The following is a 17,974-nucleotide window of genomic DNA, read 5'->3' as shown; positions in this document are numbered from 1 at the left end:
GGGGGACAGAGATGCTTTGGGGAACCGGCCACATGTACTGCCCTCACACTGTCCTACACACTGGGATTTGAGGCCCCTCAGCCAGCAGCTCCCCAGACCCTGGGTTCAACCCCAGGGTCAGCACTTCCGAGCTGTGCTGCCAGGCATGTGTCTGAGCCTGTGTCCCCATCTGCAGAGTGGGGATAACAGTGACAATGCTTGTACCATGGGGGTAGGGAACGGGTGCAGAGATGAGCTTGGCTGTGTACTCAGGGCTGCTGTGACGGGGTCTTGGGTGAGTCTCTGGGGGAAGGTGCCACTACGGAGCTTCGGAATGCTGACTCGTACTCACCTCCCAGGCAGCCAACACCTCTCACCCTTAGTTCCCCATTCATCAGGCCTCAATGTGCTAAGTTTGAAAATGGTTCAACCTGGCATAGAACAGCTTCTTTTAAGGAAATCACACCTTTCCGCTCTATAAAGCACCTTGCCCCTACCCCTTCTGCACCTACTGCTCACCAGGCTACTGTCCTTTTGCACCACCAAGTGGGAGGGGCACCTCAGGCCCCCATGGGGACCCCTCCTTACTAATCTCTGAACCCGACATGCCTGACAGAGCAGAGGCCACGTGGCAGTATATCTCCGTTACTGGCCAGCAGTACCACTTGCCTTGGGCCAAAGGCTGAGAATCTCCCTGTGTTCCAAAGGGAAGGATCTCATGCACATTTTTTATACCAACACAGGGAACACGTGCTCCACATGATGGGGGGGCACGTGGTCGACTCAGGCTAGTACCACACACAAAGCCATCTTTGTTCACCAGGGAGACTTTAAAAATTATTTTCCTGTTTCAAGTCAGTAAAATGTTGCTTTTGGGCCAAGACTTACTCGGGAACTCTCCAACTGGACGCTTGTCTTCTGAGAACAGAACAGAAATTGGGCAAAGTGCACCATGGAGACGTTGCATATGCCTGTCTCTGCAGTACAGACCATGTTGTTTCAACATCGCAACACGGAGCTGGGCTTTCCTCCTTGAAAACTGAAACCACCAGGCTGGGAAATATGGAGGCAGCTTCTCTCAGACCCACAGGCCTCCCTCACTGAAGCTGGGGCCACGTGGATGCACTGAATCAGAGCCTGGGACTATGGACCAGTTCCCTCTGGCAGCAGTAACAGATTACCACAAGCGAAGTGGCTTAAAGCCACACAAACGTATCATGTTATAGTCCTGGAGGACAGAATCCCAACATTGGCCTCACTGAGCTAAAATCGAGGTGTCGGCAGGGTCGCATCCCTTTCTGGGGGCTCCAGGGGCAAACCCGTCTCCCTGCCTTTTCCAGTTTCCAAGGCCACCCCCCTCCTCCACCTGCAAGGCCAAAGTGGCGTCAGGCCTCTCTCACTGAGCTCCATCTCTCTGGCTCTCTCCTGATTTTTTTCTTCCACCTTAGGATCCCTGGGATTATAATGGGCCCACCCAGAAAAGCCAAGATAATCTCTTTATCTTAAGGTCATCTGATGAGCCACCTTAACTGTGCTTTGCCATGAAAATATTCACAGGTTCTGAGGATTAGGAGGTGGATGTCTTTGGGGGACCATTATGCTGCCTAAAACAAATCATGAGCAGAAGTCAGGTAAAAGTGCATTTTATATGTGAGGAGGGTGTGGCCAATATTCAGTGGGATGTGTCCTGAAGTCAGCTCCCACCTGGTGCCCTCACGGCCAAGGGACCCTTGTGAGTGGGGACGATTCCTGAAACAAGGCAAGGCCCGGCCACAGGGACACATCCCCCTCTGACCCTGGACACAGCAGCCTAGGGTCTGAGGGGAGACAATGGTTCATGGGAAGGTGGTCAGGTTGTGACTCTGTGGCCTGTGCTGGGCCCCCACTTACCATCCCTCAGGCACATCTGCCATGCAGTCCCCTAGGACCCCTGGATTACTCGTGACCTGCTGGGCACCTTCTTCCTTTCATTCACTCACTCATTCATTCATCCAGTGTCTGTTGGTTCTGCTGGGCTACGTGCTAAGGGACGAGGCACGACGGGGAGCAAGAGGGCCTCTGATGCCCTTATGCCCTCTGGGCATCTGCAAGTTTCCTCTCTGCTTCTCAGACACAAGGACTGCATCACTAGAGCAACTCACCCACCATGTAGAGTTCTTTAAAGAGAGTGACGGAACCTACACAAGCAGCCCGAGCTGCTCTGCCTTAGTCCGTGGGAACCAGGGTTTAGCCACGATGCAGCTGCCGTTCTAACCCCTGGCGGGCAAAGTCCAGTCCCCATTCCCAAGGGCCCTTGTCACTAGCACCTGTTCCATAAGGATGTGACCCTCAGGTTCCGAAGTGCTGCCATCCTGCTTGTAAGGCCAAGATAGCCCACAGTGGACACACCAGCAGCACCTGCTAAACCCAACAGTGAATTCGGAAAGCCCAAGAATGAACCTCACTCAGTCTGGACCAAGCTGGGCAATTCCCAAATCTCCATAGGCCTTGGCTTCTGCGAGCGTAGACTAGGAGCCACAGATCTGCCAGACGTGGGCTTGAGTACGCCTTAGTACCACCCACACTGCTGCCCTGTCTGCACACTGCCCTGCCACAAGATGTGTGCGAGTGGGAGGCGTGTGTGTGTGGTGTATGCACGTGAGTGTGTGCGGTGTGTCTGTAGGTATGGGGGTTGCACACACGTACACATGGATGGGTACACACAGATATACACATCAAGGACAACTGACACGCGTGGAAGTCAAGTAGAAACAGCCTGAGATCTACAAAGATAGAGGTGTTCAATCAGCCTCTGGCATCCACTTTGTGTGTGCCTGGATAAGCCACCTAACTACTAGGAACATGAACGTAAGTCATCTTGTCTGGACAACGTGGCTAATGACACAGACGAGTCACCTCTCAGAACTGTCCTTGGGAATCAAACCAATTTTTTCCAGCACGCACTTTTGAATATTAAATATATAGAGTCAAATAAATGTTTGTTAAACAGCTGAATGAATAATATATGTGGTATTTCCTTTAGAAGTATAAAATATTATAAAAATATCAGGAATTTTAAGTATTGGCTTTTTAGATTTGCTCAAATTGTAATACATCCTGGGTTTGGAAAACAGAAAGGTGGGAATGGAGGAAAAGTAAAAACCCTCTTTCGAAATCTTATAAGGCACATGCATCAGGTGTGGCAAGCTAATGGTGATGCGGGAGAAGGTTCTGAGAGAACCAGCCTCCACATCTACACACAGGCCCACAGGACCCTGCTGGATACCCGCTCAGCGATGCTTCTCCAGCTAGTTTAGAATGACTGGTTGAGTCCCTAGGAGCCACAGTGCATATGGAATCCACCAGGCCCAGCACACACTGGCCTCAGGGCCTCCGCTTCACCACCTTGAGTTCCTCTTGCTGTACAAGGGTCCGGATCCAGGAAAAGAGATGTTGCCTCATTAAGAAACAGAAAGTCTTTTATCATAATCAATGTTTCAATAGTAGCATTCACCAAAAAGTGGGCCCACCCCCTGCATCACACTTAATACATATTTTTGTGCTATGTTCGAGATCGAACAGCTGGCTATTTACAGATTTTGACTGGGAAAATATCGCATGAACGTATAAGAAATTTCCAGATAAAAGTCCAAGTCTTGTAGCTCAACACCCGTGGGTTGTGTCCACTCTAGCACCTCCTGGGCCCACAGGTTGGAGGCTTATGTGTCCCTTCTAGGGGCAGAACACAAGGAAATTCTAAATCCATGGGTTAAAAAAGTAAGGCTGGACTATTTTCCTTCCCAAAACTCACCTAGCTCTAGGAATTGGCAAACATTTCATAATTTGCTTCATGATAACAAGTGCCTACCTTTACTAAAAAGAAAAAAAGAAAATGTGAAATTCCCATAATTCCCAGAGTCTGGAGGAAAAGGCATTTCAGAATCAAAGATGAAAAGCACATCTTCTAGTTATTTCGAATAGTCTTCCCAAGACATTCACCTTAATTCTTAGAAAAGCCCCTTATACTGCTTTGAGAAGAAGCAACTGCAAACTGCTAAATATAATTATCTTCTAATTAATACAGAAGAAACAACCGCCCTGACACACCTTCTGCTCTCCCTCCACCATGAATGCTCCCTGACCCCAAACCAGGAGAAATGAAGGGCAGGCACGAGTTTTCTCCAGTGCATCTAAATGGCCCAGTTCTGACCACAGCCTACCCTTCAAGGCACCCATGTCTCCATCACACAGACTGCCTCCACCTCAGCTGGGAGCTCAGCTTTTCAGGAGCAACAAAAGATGGGCAAAGGAGAAGTGCTCAGGACTTTCAAAGAACAGCCACCTTGGGTGTGAGACCAGGAAAACACCCTTCACTCATGCAGTGGAATCTTCACATATTTCAAGAATCAGCCCGAATGCCATCTTCTCTCCTCCACTGAGCACCTGTGAACGCTCAAGGGGACCAGATGCCCAGGCTCTGAGCACCTGCACCAGGGAAGGTGGGCAGGCAGCCTGCCCGCGGGCCTCCTCACCCACTCCACCAGGCCACATGCACAGGGTGCGCACTGGCCTTCAGGCCGCCCATCCCCTCACCCTGCCCATAGCCCGGCCTCCCAGAGGTCAAGCTGGTTTTGCTGGCTGAATGGATGAATACTTTGAGATTCTTGCAATGGTCAAACATTCCTTGTGGGGTGATGGTTTTAAATTAAGTCCTAATTAACCAAATATTTTAAAGAGAAAAACACTTTCATTGGTGCCAGTTGGGACTCTGAAATGACGTCCTCACAAATTTTCTAACTATAGTGGAAGTGAAGGTAAAAAGTTCAACTGAATGATTTCTTTGAGGAAGACCACAGTAGAACATACCAGTAAGAAAAAAAGCTGTAAGCAATCACCATTTAAGTAATATTGAAAGTTAAATGTGTCCTATTTACTTTCACAAGTGCCAAATATATCAGCAGGCTGAGAGCACACAGCCCCCGATTTAACTGTTGGTTCCCATGCTGTACTACACAACAAGGCCCTTCATTTCACAGTATGAAAATAACACCACCATGAGTCACCACTGGGTAGCAAGGTTACTTCCCAGTTCTAGGGTTTGTTCTCACTGTTGCATTTGCTTTCTTCAAGGTCTCACTATGGCCTTACTGTGCTAGGGGTATTTTGGATGAAGCAGCTAGGCATAAATTAACGGTTAAATGAGCAAAAACGGATGACAGGTTTCCCCCACTATCCAAAAGCAGAGTGTTTCTATGAAACCTTTCCTGACCTGAAATGGCATAAGTGAAGAAGCAATTACCTTATGACACATCTGGCAACGGATGCGCAAAAATAAATCTAGATAAAGCACAGATGCTCACACAGTTCAAAGCTACTTGATGCAGAGATGCTGAGTGTGGATCCCGGAGAAGGAGCTTGGTGGTGTCACTCTTTGAGGTGTGCATTGCCTCTATTACCACTCGCTGCAAAACAAACGCTATTTTTGATTTTTGCCTTTTTTCATAAAAGCAAAAATCCTCTTTGGATTTCTTTTGGTTAGCAAAAGTGAACGCAAAAAAATAAATAAATAAAAGTAAAAACAAAGTGGCATAAACCGAACTTTCGAAAAGTGGGGGATACCTGTACTTCAGCACAACTTACCTATCAACTCTCATCAAACACTCTCCCGTTTGTCTCCTGTTTCCCAGGTGAGAAAGCAGTTTGTATAAGGAGCTAGTGATTCACAACTCATGTATTTTTATGCCAGTATTTTCCCCCATCAGGTGACCAGCCTGGATCTATGATATTTTTATGCCCAATGCTGTCTATTCTTTGGGGGAACTTAGAAGAAGTTTCTTGGAGAAGGTGGAGTTTTGCTTTAGGATTAAAGGCTGGGGGGATTCACACGCGCTAACATCAGCACAGGCTTTCCTGGGTTTGAGGAAGATCGACACGGTTGGGAGGATGTGATGTGCTCACTGACTGGCCATGAAATGGGGGTATGCAGAGATGCCACAAGTGGGCAATAAGGTCCTTACAGGAGGTGGCCCACATGGTGGGGAGGGGAGACATGATGGCTGCATGGGAGGATCCCTGCTTGTGTTCTCTGAAGCCTGAGCCCTGCGGAAACTTCCAGCACTGGGACAGTCTGCACTCTAAGTAAGAGCACCCTGGGCGGCCCCAGATGGGAGGGTGGGAGGTGGGGAGGGGGGACCACCCCCCGAAAGAACCCAGCTGAGTGTGGGATGGTGGGGGCCGTATGTCACAGGGGAGGAGTCCCCAAGAGATGGGATACAGGAGGGAGCCTGTAAGGCCCGTACCTCCCACAAAGAGTCTAGTGGAAGCAGGGTGGGAGTGGCGAGCCACGAACTGAGGGCACCAGGGACAATTACTGACGGCAGAGTGATGGAGGACACACATTTCACTTTGACTTTCTCAAAATTACGGTGTTTCTTTTAAAACTAAAGACGAGAAAAATCAAATGAGCAACCAACCTTAAGAACTCCATCCACTTCACCACAAACTTGCTGTGAGCTAACATTAACAAAGGGCTCATTTATATAAGGATGGCTTCTTTTTTTTTGGTAAAGTCTATCTTCAAGGTAACATGTAATTAAATATCTGCTTTCAGAAATTTTTATTTGTGCTCATATTCCTTTCCTTCTTGGGAAAACCTCAAAGTCACTACATAGATGCACCATGTGCCTGAGAACAGTGCTCATCACCCTGGATACGCTGAGAGGCGGGAAGATGTTTCCATGACCACTGTTCATCTTTGGTCTAGCAGCACATGGTAATTTTTTTTTTAACATCTTTATTGGAGTATAATTGCTTTACAATGGTGTGTTAGTTTCTGCTTTATAACAAAGTGAATCGGTTATACAAAACATATGGAACGCTTCACGAATTTGCGTGTCATCCTTGCACAGTGGCCATGCTAATCTTCTCTGTATCGTTCCAATTTTAGTATATGTGCTGCCGAAGCGAGCACAGCACACTGTAATTTAAGCATGAGGACTTGTTGCTAAAAATCCTGAAGTAGAAACGAGAAGGGGATGGAAGATACTTTGCCCCCTTTCCCATGGCAAACTGCGTGGTTAGACCTCAGCTGGCGGCCGATACAGAAGTGGTCTGCCTTGGGGTCACCCACGCTGCAGACTATATGCACTTCAGGTAGATCTAGGACATGTATGGTAAACCGCTTGACATAAGAAATTAATTACAAGAATTTTTTTTCCAAAAATGACAACGTGCATTTTAGAATCTAGTTTTCAAAATCAGGGTCTTCAACTAGAGATGAAGGCTTGATGGCAGTTTCCCCATCACTGAATGTTAACTCCCTGTGATCCATGTAAGTGTTACAGAGTGGGGGATGAGAAATGAGGAGGCCAGAGCAGGAAAACTATCCCCGAACTCCTCATCTCCTGCAAACCTTCTAATAAGACCTGCTGCCGAAAGCCCAAGGGCCTGGTTCAAGTTTCCTTAACTTTCCCGTCTGTGGTTACCTGATAGTACAGCAGCGGGGTTGCCAGGAGACGGAGTGCAGGGATGAAGGCAGGGATGAATTACCAAATGGACGATTTGAGCCTGATGTGTCTACACTGCTTAGAATTCAAAGCTGCTGGTAGGCAGTTCAAGAGCAAGCCAATCCTCTCACCTGCATATTTTAGGGTTCCTTTAAATCTGAAGATGTTCTGGGAAATACACATCTATACTTGTTTGTTTTCAAAGTGTAACAATGCCCACAGAGCTCTGGGCACACAGACTGTTTTGCAACTTAAATATATACGATGAAACTATGATTCTATGTCCACAGGGCTTTACCTCCTACCTGCCTACAACAAACAATGTTTGTACCACAGTCTGAAAACAGAGCACACAGTCCTGGCCAGGACTTACGAGACGAGGTCTCCCGGGTCTGATGGAAAAGGCTTCCATAGAAATTACCACTACTGGGATCCAGGGGGTGACCACTGGGTGGCCAGAAATTCATCTGCAAAGCCAGGGAGGTGAGGCATGCAAAGACACACCATAATTATGCCTAGAAGCCAAGTGTGGCACAGCCTTCCCTTTAACCACAGCCTGACAGAAGCAGAGAAGTAACTGCCCTGATCTGGAGTCAGCACAAGTCTCCTAGCCATGACAACAGTGTGTGTTTAAATGAGGTGGAGGACATGTGTCATCCAGCAGGGGTCACAGGTGACCTGACACCACCTTAGCAGAAATTTCTCTTCACTTCACTAATTACAACCCATTAACAGCCTTAAGACACCAGACAATGGGGTCCAGTGAGCATAGGTCCCAGAGGGGTCAGTGTGGGTGGAACACAGGAGGCAGGGAAGGCCAGCATCAGGGACACTGCAGGAGCCCAGAAGGGAGCTGCCGGGATGTCCCAGGCAGACGTGGACCACTCGGGCTCTTGCAGGCTCTCTACAGATACAGAGCTAGGTGATTAAGAGGAAGAAGGCCAGAGGCAAACTTTGCTGACTGGCCAGTTCCTGGCCACAGAGAGAGTGAAGCATCCCACCAAGACATACAGCAGAGGTGGGAAAAGAAAAGAGAGGAAAAAACTAAGAGAAACAGGAGATGAAGACAGAGAGGGAAGAGAGAGGAGAGAGACAAAACGATCAGGGCAGGGCCTGATCGTTTACAAGAAAAAAAATTTACAAGAAAAAAATTAAAAAGCACTAGTGAGATTGTGGGGAGGAAAAGCTTCAGGGACCCAGAAACATCACAAGCGTCAGGGACACAGGGACAGTGTACATGGGTCATCAGACACACGGGGACCGACATCACACCTAATCCAGCTGTACCACAGCTCACTCCCCCAGTCACTGTGTGTCTCCCCAGGCCCAGCCCCACTGCTCTCCACTCTGTGAGGCCGGGGAAACTGAGGTACGGGCTGGAAGATGCCAGCCGGCAGAGTGCACGGCATCATGCAGGACCTGGAGCGATGGCGATGCTTGCTCAGTGCCTGGTCCATGTTTCTCCCCACACAGCTCCTCTGAAGTGGACACAGTTGATCAGGAGACACAGCGAACATTTACAGGAGCAAAGATGACAGCTGTAGTGCCTGCCTGGCCCGCTAAGAAACTGATGCCTAGGAGTTAGTTGTTTTTTTGTTTGTTTGTCTTTTAAACAGTTTCCTTAGTTTCTGACTATCCTCTGATAAAGAGCACGGTATCAATCACACTTTAAAAATAAGTCAGGAAACAGGAACCTCACTCAGATTCTTACCATGTTAAAGAACACTTCTGTAGTTTGGATATCATGCCCTGTGCTGAGTACAAAGCTCGATTTGTTTCTGCTTTGTAATGTAGAGTGTTATGTTCTACCACTGCTACACAATCACTTTGAGGAAACATTACTATAAAAATAAATAAGTTTCTTTTTTCATTCAAAGCGAGGGAAAATAACAAGGACGCCCTAAGCACACCCACAAACCTTTTCCAAGAACACTTGTATTTGTCCCTGGGCTGGCAAGAATGTTTTGCTGATGATATCAAAGTCCTTTAATTTATCTACGATCAATCAGACTTAAACACTGAGGAAAAAATATTCATTCTGTTCCACTTTAAATTAAAACAAGCTATTTTTGGGGTACTAGGCTGTCTTTATTTTTCTTTGAACACAGGGGAATACGCTACTCTGAGACCTGGCTGTGAAAGGGCAGCAAAACGCACTATTAATCTCTGAGTTGGAGTTTTAGAAAAGACAAAGTATAATTCCATTTTCAAAAATGATTGCCAACTTCCACTGCTGACCAAGTGGAATATACAGGATTTATTCTCCACTTTGAAACAAGTAAGAAGCTGGGACAAAATACATTTTTAAAAAATGGTTTTCAGGACTTCCCTGGTGGTGCAGTGGTTAAGAATCTGCCTGCCAATGCAGCAGACACGGGTTCAAGCCTGGTCTGGGAAGATCCCACATGCCACGGAGCAACTAAGCCCGTGCGCCACAACTACTGAAGTCCACGTGCCTAGAGCCCCTGCTCCGCAACAAGAGAAGCCACCACAATGAGAAGCCCGCCACTGCAACGAAGAGTAGCCCCTCTCACCACAACTAGAGAAAGCCTACGCACAGCAACAAAGACCCAGTGCGGGCAAAAATAAATAAGTAAATAAATTTTTTTTAAAAAATGGTTTTCAGACACTGGACAGCAGGAAGCTGTGAGAGGGGAGCAACTGAGGTGAGCCCCACACTTGCCCTTCTTTATTATCTGAAGGGTCTCAGGCTGCAGACAGGATGGGGAACCAGGCAGAGCCCTCGGTCTCCCCAGGCCGGTGGGGGACAGAGCTGAGGATCCAGGGAGACCAAGGCCGCTGCAGTTTGCGGGGCAGGGTGCCAAAAAGGGAGAGCTGCCCGGAGTGGCCAGCTGCTCTGGAGACCAACGGAGGGTCCCCTGAGGAAACAACCCAAGGCCAGGGAAAGAACCACCTGAAAAAAAGCAAAGGAAAGATCTCTGAATTTCCCAGTGGTCCAGGAATAGTCCTTGCTGTCACCAGCTAGGGTAGAAAGTTTCTTAGTTCAAAGTGTACAGAAGTGTCCAACAGCTTATAAAGTAAAATTCATAACACCTGGCCTGGTGATAAAAAACCACAGGCATGCAAAGAAGAAGAAAAATAATCAAGAAAATAAAAATCAAGCAATACAAACAGATGCAGAAATGATACAGATGACAGAATGAGTAGGGCACTAACATAGTTGTGACAACTGTAATCTGTGTGTTCAAGAAAGTAGAGGAAAGATGAAATTGTTAAGTAGACATTTGGAAGAGATTTAAAAAATAAAGACCCAAATCAAACTTCTAGAGTTGAAAACTACAAAGTCTGAGATGAAAAACCCACTGGATGAGATTAACGGCAGATTAGACACCTTAAAAGAAAAAAATTAATTAACTTGAAGACACAGAAATAGAAACTATCCAATATGAAAAATAGATTTATAAAAAAGATGGGAGGGTATAAAAAGAGCATCAGTAAGCTCTGGGACAACTTCTAGTTGGCTAGTACATCTGAAATAGAGTTGGGGGGTGGGTGGGGGAGCAGAGAAAAATGGATGAAGAAATAATGACCAAAAATTTTCCAAATTTGATGAAAACTATAAATCACAGATTCAAAAAACTCAATAAATCCCAAGCACAAGAACAAGAAGAAAACGACACCCCAGGCAAATCATATTCAAACTGCTTAAAAATCAATGACAGAGAGAATCATAAAAATAGAGAAAAAATATATTACGTACAGAGACGCAAAGACAAGAATGATAAACTTGTCATTGGAAACACCGAAGCAAAAAAGACAGTGAAGCAACACCTTCAAAGTATTGAAAGAAAAAACTGTCCACCTATAATTCTACACCCAGTGAAAATATATTTTGAAAACAAAAAAGAAATAAAGACTTCTTCAGACCTAGAAAAATGGAAAGAATTCATCCCAGGTAGACCTGTACTCTGGGAAAGGAAATGGAAACCCTTCGGGCAGAAGGAACGTCACACCAGGTGGAAATCTGCTTGCACAGAAGTGATGACAGGCATCAGAAACGATGCCCATCACCCGGTGTCAGCAGTGACGTCTGCAGATCAATGCCTTTGGGTCTGCAGTCCAAATCCTCACTTGCCGTTTTCCTCAGGACCACCCATGCCAACCCAGGCCTCATTTTCCTGCGATTTTTTTTAAGTTGCTCTGGAAAATACATGTTTCCTTGTGATCCCTGAGGTTTCCACGTCTTCAAGCTGGGCAGAAGGGAGTCTGTTACTTCGAAAGATAAATGAATAAGCCTTCTTAAATTTCAATTAGACCACTTTGGATTTCCCTTGGAACTATTTCTGGTTTGGGAACTTATTTTGTGTACAACAAGAGGAAATTCTTTTGCATTTCCATTTTTGGGGACAGACAGAAGATAAAGGCAGAGCCAGCCATATTAACCTGGTATTGTGAAGTTTGTCAGAGTCTGGGACCAATGTTTAAAAATTAATAGGAAAATGCACAAATATCTGCACTATTTGTGTAAGGTGTATACCTCCCAAACACAAAATGTCCATTTGGCTTGTGAAGAATATGTAAGAAGGTTCTCTCAAGAAGCTAGAACATCCTTTCAAGATAAAAAGATATTACAGTCAAATTTTTTGCTGTTTGCTAAAATCAATTTGATTAAATTGAACTCTCTCCACCCCCTCACCCTCTACCAAGTTGACATCAAGCCACTGAGCACTCAGAAGTTAAATTCCATAAAACACAAGCAGCTGTGCTCCATCAAAACAAAACCAAAAATTGACACAACTAACTATTCACTTAACCCAATTAGTTGAGGTTATTGATCAGCTGAGATTATCAATACTCAAAATGATTAACGTAACTTCATATTCTAAACCAGGAGAAATCTGTGTGGCATTCTAGGGAGGGGACCCAGGGAGGTGACAGGAGAACCAGAAAGCTGCAGCCACAGATCGGCTACTTGCACATTTAGGCCTGTGTTCTCATTTCATAACGGCATTGATTTCTCGTTGCATAAAGGAGGGACTGTGGCTCTGCAACCATCTCAAGGTTCTACTTTGGACACTTCTAAAATAGTATCTACAGAGTCAATGGGGGGCCTGTTCCATGGGAGTGTGAAGGTCTCAAACCAGTGGTCCACAGTAACCTCTGCCTTCAGAGTTCAAAAAAAGAGACTTATAAAAAGACATTTATAAAAATCTTGATGTCCACTTTGTTGTGAAACTCAGTCAGCACTGCAACTGCACAGGAACAAGGGGCATGTCTCGGGGCCGGGCTGGCCTCTGCAGCACAGTATCGTCCGTCATGGGGTCTGGGTGCCTGCACAGCCTGACACCTCTGGGGGGACACACCCTTCTCCCAGACTCTCCCCTCAGCCCCTCCCAACAGCTCCTCTCACTCCCAGGAGTGGCCAGGCAGGAAGAAGATGGAAAACTTAAATGCACCAACTTTGTTATCTATTAGCAGATGGTCTTAACATTGCAGACGGCAAAGAAGCTTAGAGCTCACCTCTTCCAACTCTCACCAGACACACCAGGTCACCTCTCCTCACACCAGTTCACCTCTCCTGGTTATTACAGGACACGGGCTAAAACCAAACTCAGGAATGAATTCTGCAAACATCCTTTATTAAGCTTATTGTAATGATTAGATGTTCCACACATGTGAAAAGTGGCTTTTTCCAAGAAAATGATATTACGTTGGAAGTGTTAAAAACAAAAGACTGGTTTTATTTATTAGCCATTTTCGAGGAAATGTTAACTTTACCACGGAACTAGCTTCCCTCCTTAGGATGATACATTTTGCTTTACACAGGCTATTATTACCTTTGTGTTTTAAATTGATGGGTCAATTCAGTTCCAACTCTTGCAAATGAAAGGAAATTTTGCCTTTCCAATTCTAGGCTGATAATCTGAGGGTTACTCTGACAATTGTGTCTTATGGAAGGAATTTTAAGGAGGAAAATTACGTAAATCTTTTTTAAACCAGAAATTTCCATCATAGGGGATCTAGAATGCCTATAGTAAATAACTTACAGAAGACTTAAAATATTTCTAAAAGTGAGATATACCTGTTCCTTTATTATCAATAATAGTTAACATTTATAATTTAAAATGTTTGAAGTTGGTGAACAGAACTTGCAGAGCAATAAAACTTACGATGAATAAAATGACTGACCTTTTGTTGCTTTTCTGGTTTTGCTTTTAAAACAAAAGTGGAAAAATATGAAAAACCAAATGAACTCAAAAATTTTCCTTTCTGTGCCTAAAGAATATAATTGGTTTTATGTAAGGCAAAAATCCAGATTTCTGTTAATGATGGGCACAGTAAAAATAAATGAAATACAGAATTTTCTTAAAAAATACAAGTTTTTTAAGAGTATACATTGGTTTGATATTTTCAAAAATATTGCCATGCTTTTAATATCTCTTTAAAAGGTAACCGTCAACCATGCCACAGATTTGGTTACATCTCTCCCTAACCTGCTACATCAAATACTATGCTACACAGTTCTGAGATAATATGACATTACGAAAAAATTTTAAGTGAGAAAAACTGATTTTTTTGTCTTATCTGTATGAATTTTTGAGGTGTGACCTATCTGCAAAGTGAAAAGATCTAAGATCTCCACATTTAGAGAATTATTCTCATTAGGAGTAGAAAAGCCTACTATAAGAATGGGTGTGAGAATTTCTGTTATAGCTTACTCTGGGCTACAAAAGGTGTGGGTCCCACCCTAGAATTTGATCATCTGTAGGAAAAAAATTCTGCTCGAATTTTACAATCTACTAGTCTTTGTAATCTATTTATAGTGCAATTCTCCCTCTCTCTTTTAACAAACAATGCAGTCCATAACCCACTAGAAGGTAAACCCTTATTTAAATAGGTCAGTTTAATAGATCAATTTCCAACTTTGATAGCATGAAGACTATGAAAATACTATTCATTTTGGGAAATGAAAGTTCACATAACATACTTAATCTTACAAAAGTGTCTAAAAATGATTTATAAAATCATTTACTTCATAAGAACAACAACTGCCCAAATGCACACACACTACCAGCTCTTTCTTTTCTCCAAACTCTCTAGTCCACCCAGATCATAGCTGGAAGGACACTGGTCACCTCCATGGTTCAACTATCAGTTCACCTCTTCATAGATGGAAATCCAGGTGGGTGCACATTATTTGACCTTCCCAGGGTCAGAGTCCTTATCTCTACAATGGGAACAAGACCAAATAGGGCTCTTTAGAAGAAGGGTGCTAAAGAATTTGAAAGGTTATTTTTCGTAATTAAATGTAGAATGCTACGATGATGATAAAGTTCTACTTGTACATTCCTTTAGATGGACTATCTAATGTATTCATTTTTGGTTTTCACTATAAATTAGTTTTAATATTCTAGTAAACTGATTTTTCATTGAATTTGCTTGAAACAACTGGAAGATTAATTTACAAACACAAAAAGCCACCTAAAAAAGCATAATTAACCTATACCATTATTTATTTGATCTTAGGTTCCATTAAAATGAACCTTAGGGATAATTTTACATTGCTAATTTATTTTTATGCAAACAATATATAAAAATAAAAGTATTTGTTCATTATGGGATACATTTAAAGCAAATTGAAACCAAAAGAAATTTTAATGTGGGAAAATATATTATAGGACAAATATCAATATATGAGAAAATAATTTTTTAGACAGTAAATTAATATTAAACAAATATTTTTAAACAAAAGACACTAAAGGAATAGATCATACTATAGTGGTAAATATAAATACATATAGATGAATATAAGTATGATAGAACTATCATGATATGATCAAAATCAAAAACTTCAATGAAAGAGCCACATGCAATTGAACAGCATACTTCTACATCTGTAATCACTAGCTCAAAAATCTAGGGGAGGAAGCTTGTCCAAGGAAGGCAGACCATTCACAATAGCACAAAAATTACAAATGTAAAGAAATAAATTTAAAAATTACTGTGCAGAATCTTTATGAAGGAAACGGCAGTGCTTTCTGAACAACTTAAAAGGAAAACCTGGCTAATATGAGGACCACCATGGCCTTAAATGGAAACATGCTACACCATATTGATGTTGATTCTCCTTCTATCAGAGCAAGCCCAATCAAAACTCCACAGGGACGTTTTTTTGGTGACATTTTTTTCAACCCATTTATATTGGCTTGAAAATATTTCTAATATTTACATGGAAAAATAAATGGGTGAAAATACCTAAGAAAACAATTTAAATGGAGTGATTTTTCATCACCACATGTTAAAATGCTTATAAATGTGCAAAGGAATATGCAGGGTAAGACTGGTGGTCTGGAGTAAAAAAACGAAAAAAATGAATACAATGAAAGTAGGATTTTAAATTGGTGAGAAAAAAATTCAATAAATTCTTCTTGGAAAATTTATTATTTGAAGGGAAAAACATACTTTCTACCCTCACAAAATACACTGTAAAATGTTTGAGAGAAATTAAAACAAAATCATAAGGAAAACAAAAATGAATGTAAGTGACTATTTGTACGTTAGTTCAAGGTTTGGAAGAACTTTGTAAGTTAAAAGGTATAAAAAACTAAAGATTGATTGATATGACTATATGAAAGTTTTCAACTTTTATGTGTCAAAAAACACTCAACAAAACTGAAAGTAATGATTCAATGGGAAAAATACTGCAACATATATACTAGATAAAAATTAGTATACATGATGGTATATGTTTATATATCTTATAAATTTAATGAAAAGTAAACAATTATTTTTTTAAACTGGGGAAAAACAGGTGATTTTAAAAGAAACATAAAGCCAGTAACACTAAGGAAATAATGTACAATCTTACCATCAAAGAGACACAAATTAAAAATAAGAAGGTGCCATTTTTGCCTGCCTTTAGGCAAAGACTAAAAATAAGCTGGGGGCCAATGTCAGTGAGGGTGGGGGGGGTCTCTGAAACTGGCCCCCAGCTTATTTTTGACACTCTGACAATTGGGGCATCTATATTGGAAAGGCTTTTTCCTTCAGATTTCAGGAGGCCTGTAGGAATACATCCAGCAAAAACAACAAGATCACACAAGGATCGTATAGGAATGCATAACCCGTTCAAAAATTCATGAACAATGAAGTAAATGGTAACAATCATTAGAGCAGAAGCTTTGTAGTCTTTAAAAATCATATTTTTGCAGAATATTTCATGATACATAAAACATAACAAGGCAACAAACACGGAATACAAAACTATAAGCACATGAGGACGGTAAAAGTCTCTTGAGTGACAGGAAAGGTTGCACATGATTGGTATTTACTTCTTTCTGAATTACTATATGTTCCAAATGATCTATAGTAAACATGTATACATTTTAGAAACATAATATTTATGTATGTATGCATTAAATAGGTATTATTATGTACTTATGTATTCATTTGCTATTTATTTAAGTATGTACATATTTGTAAATAATATATATTGTGTGGTGCTAAGCTGTCACCCAGTACTTCTAAAAATACTAATGATTAATGATAAAATTAATGCTATGTCATAATCTATGTTTGTTTCAGTATTACATGAAAATTTAGCCTGGCTATGTAACTTTTGGACTTTATTATCTGACCCACGCTTTGTCCTCCTACCCCTGCTGACCAGGGGCATCACAAGGACCCAATGTGCCTTTATGCATCTCACAACAAGGCTAGGAGGTAGGTAATATTCCCATTTTACAGAGAAATACAGGCTTCAAGCATCATGCCCAAATTCACATAACTAGCATCTAAGCACAGCTGGAGCCAAAACACAGGTCTGTCGCACTCCATAAGCATATTAAGTCTTGTTCTCTCTCTCTCTCAGAACCTACAGCTTAGAAAATAATGTCAATAGGGAAAATTATCTTACATATAACAATTTCCCGTCACCTTTTATACCTTATACAAAGCAGTGTATTGCCAATTCATAGCTGAATCAATGTTTGAATGTTTAACTATGGTAAACAGTACAGCCAAACTGAATTGCTAATTCCAACCGAACGTAAAAACAAATCTAGATTCCTACGCAATGTCTTTCTTACACTACATTTTCTATCTAAAGTTGCAAATCTACCTTCATTAAGTTATGACCCATTTAACCTAAATAAGAAATCTTGATGCCTCTACAATATGCAAACTTTCAGAAGTTAACCAAATATTTAAAGAAACTCATTTTTTACATATTCTAGTAGACTTTAAAGTTTAGAAACCTCAAGAGTGAAAGAGGGGCTTCCCTGGTGGCGCAGTGGTTAAGAATCTGCCTGCCAATGCAGGGGAAACGGGTTCGGGCCCTGGAGATCCCACATGCTGCGGAGCAACTAAGCCCATGCACCACAACTATTGAAGCCCGCGCACAGCAACGAAGAGTAGCTCCTGCTTGCCACAACTAGAGAAAGCCCGCGTGCAGCAACGAAGACCCAACGCAGCCAAAAATAAATAAATAAATAAGTAAACAATTTTTAAAAAGAAGAGAAAATACTTTGAGATTAATGCAAACGAAAACA

General features: G+C 42.6%; 1 protein-coding gene and 1 non-coding gene across 2 annotated transcripts in view; both read right to left on the bottom strand.

Moving 5' to 3' along the window:
• The window catches only part of ATP10A (ATPase phospholipid transporting 10A (putative)), a 177,775-nt gene that overhangs the window by 129,890 nt on the left and 29,911 nt on the right, over window positions 1–17,974 (bottom strand).
• LOC118891365 lies at window positions 6,822–6,928 on the bottom strand. Its single transcript, XR_005018949.1, has one exon. It is a non-coding gene; the product is annotated as a U6 spliceosomal RNA (small nuclear RNA).

Source organism: Balaenoptera musculus, chromosome 2 (genome assembly GCF_009873245.2).
Source record: "Balaenoptera musculus isolate JJ_BM4_2016_0621 chromosome 2, mBalMus1.pri.v3, whole genome shotgun sequence".
Classification (NCBI taxonomy): Eukaryota; Metazoa; Chordata; class Mammalia; order Artiodactyla; family Balaenopteridae; genus Balaenoptera; species Balaenoptera musculus.
This window is presented reverse-complemented; position numbering and strand designations above follow the sequence as displayed.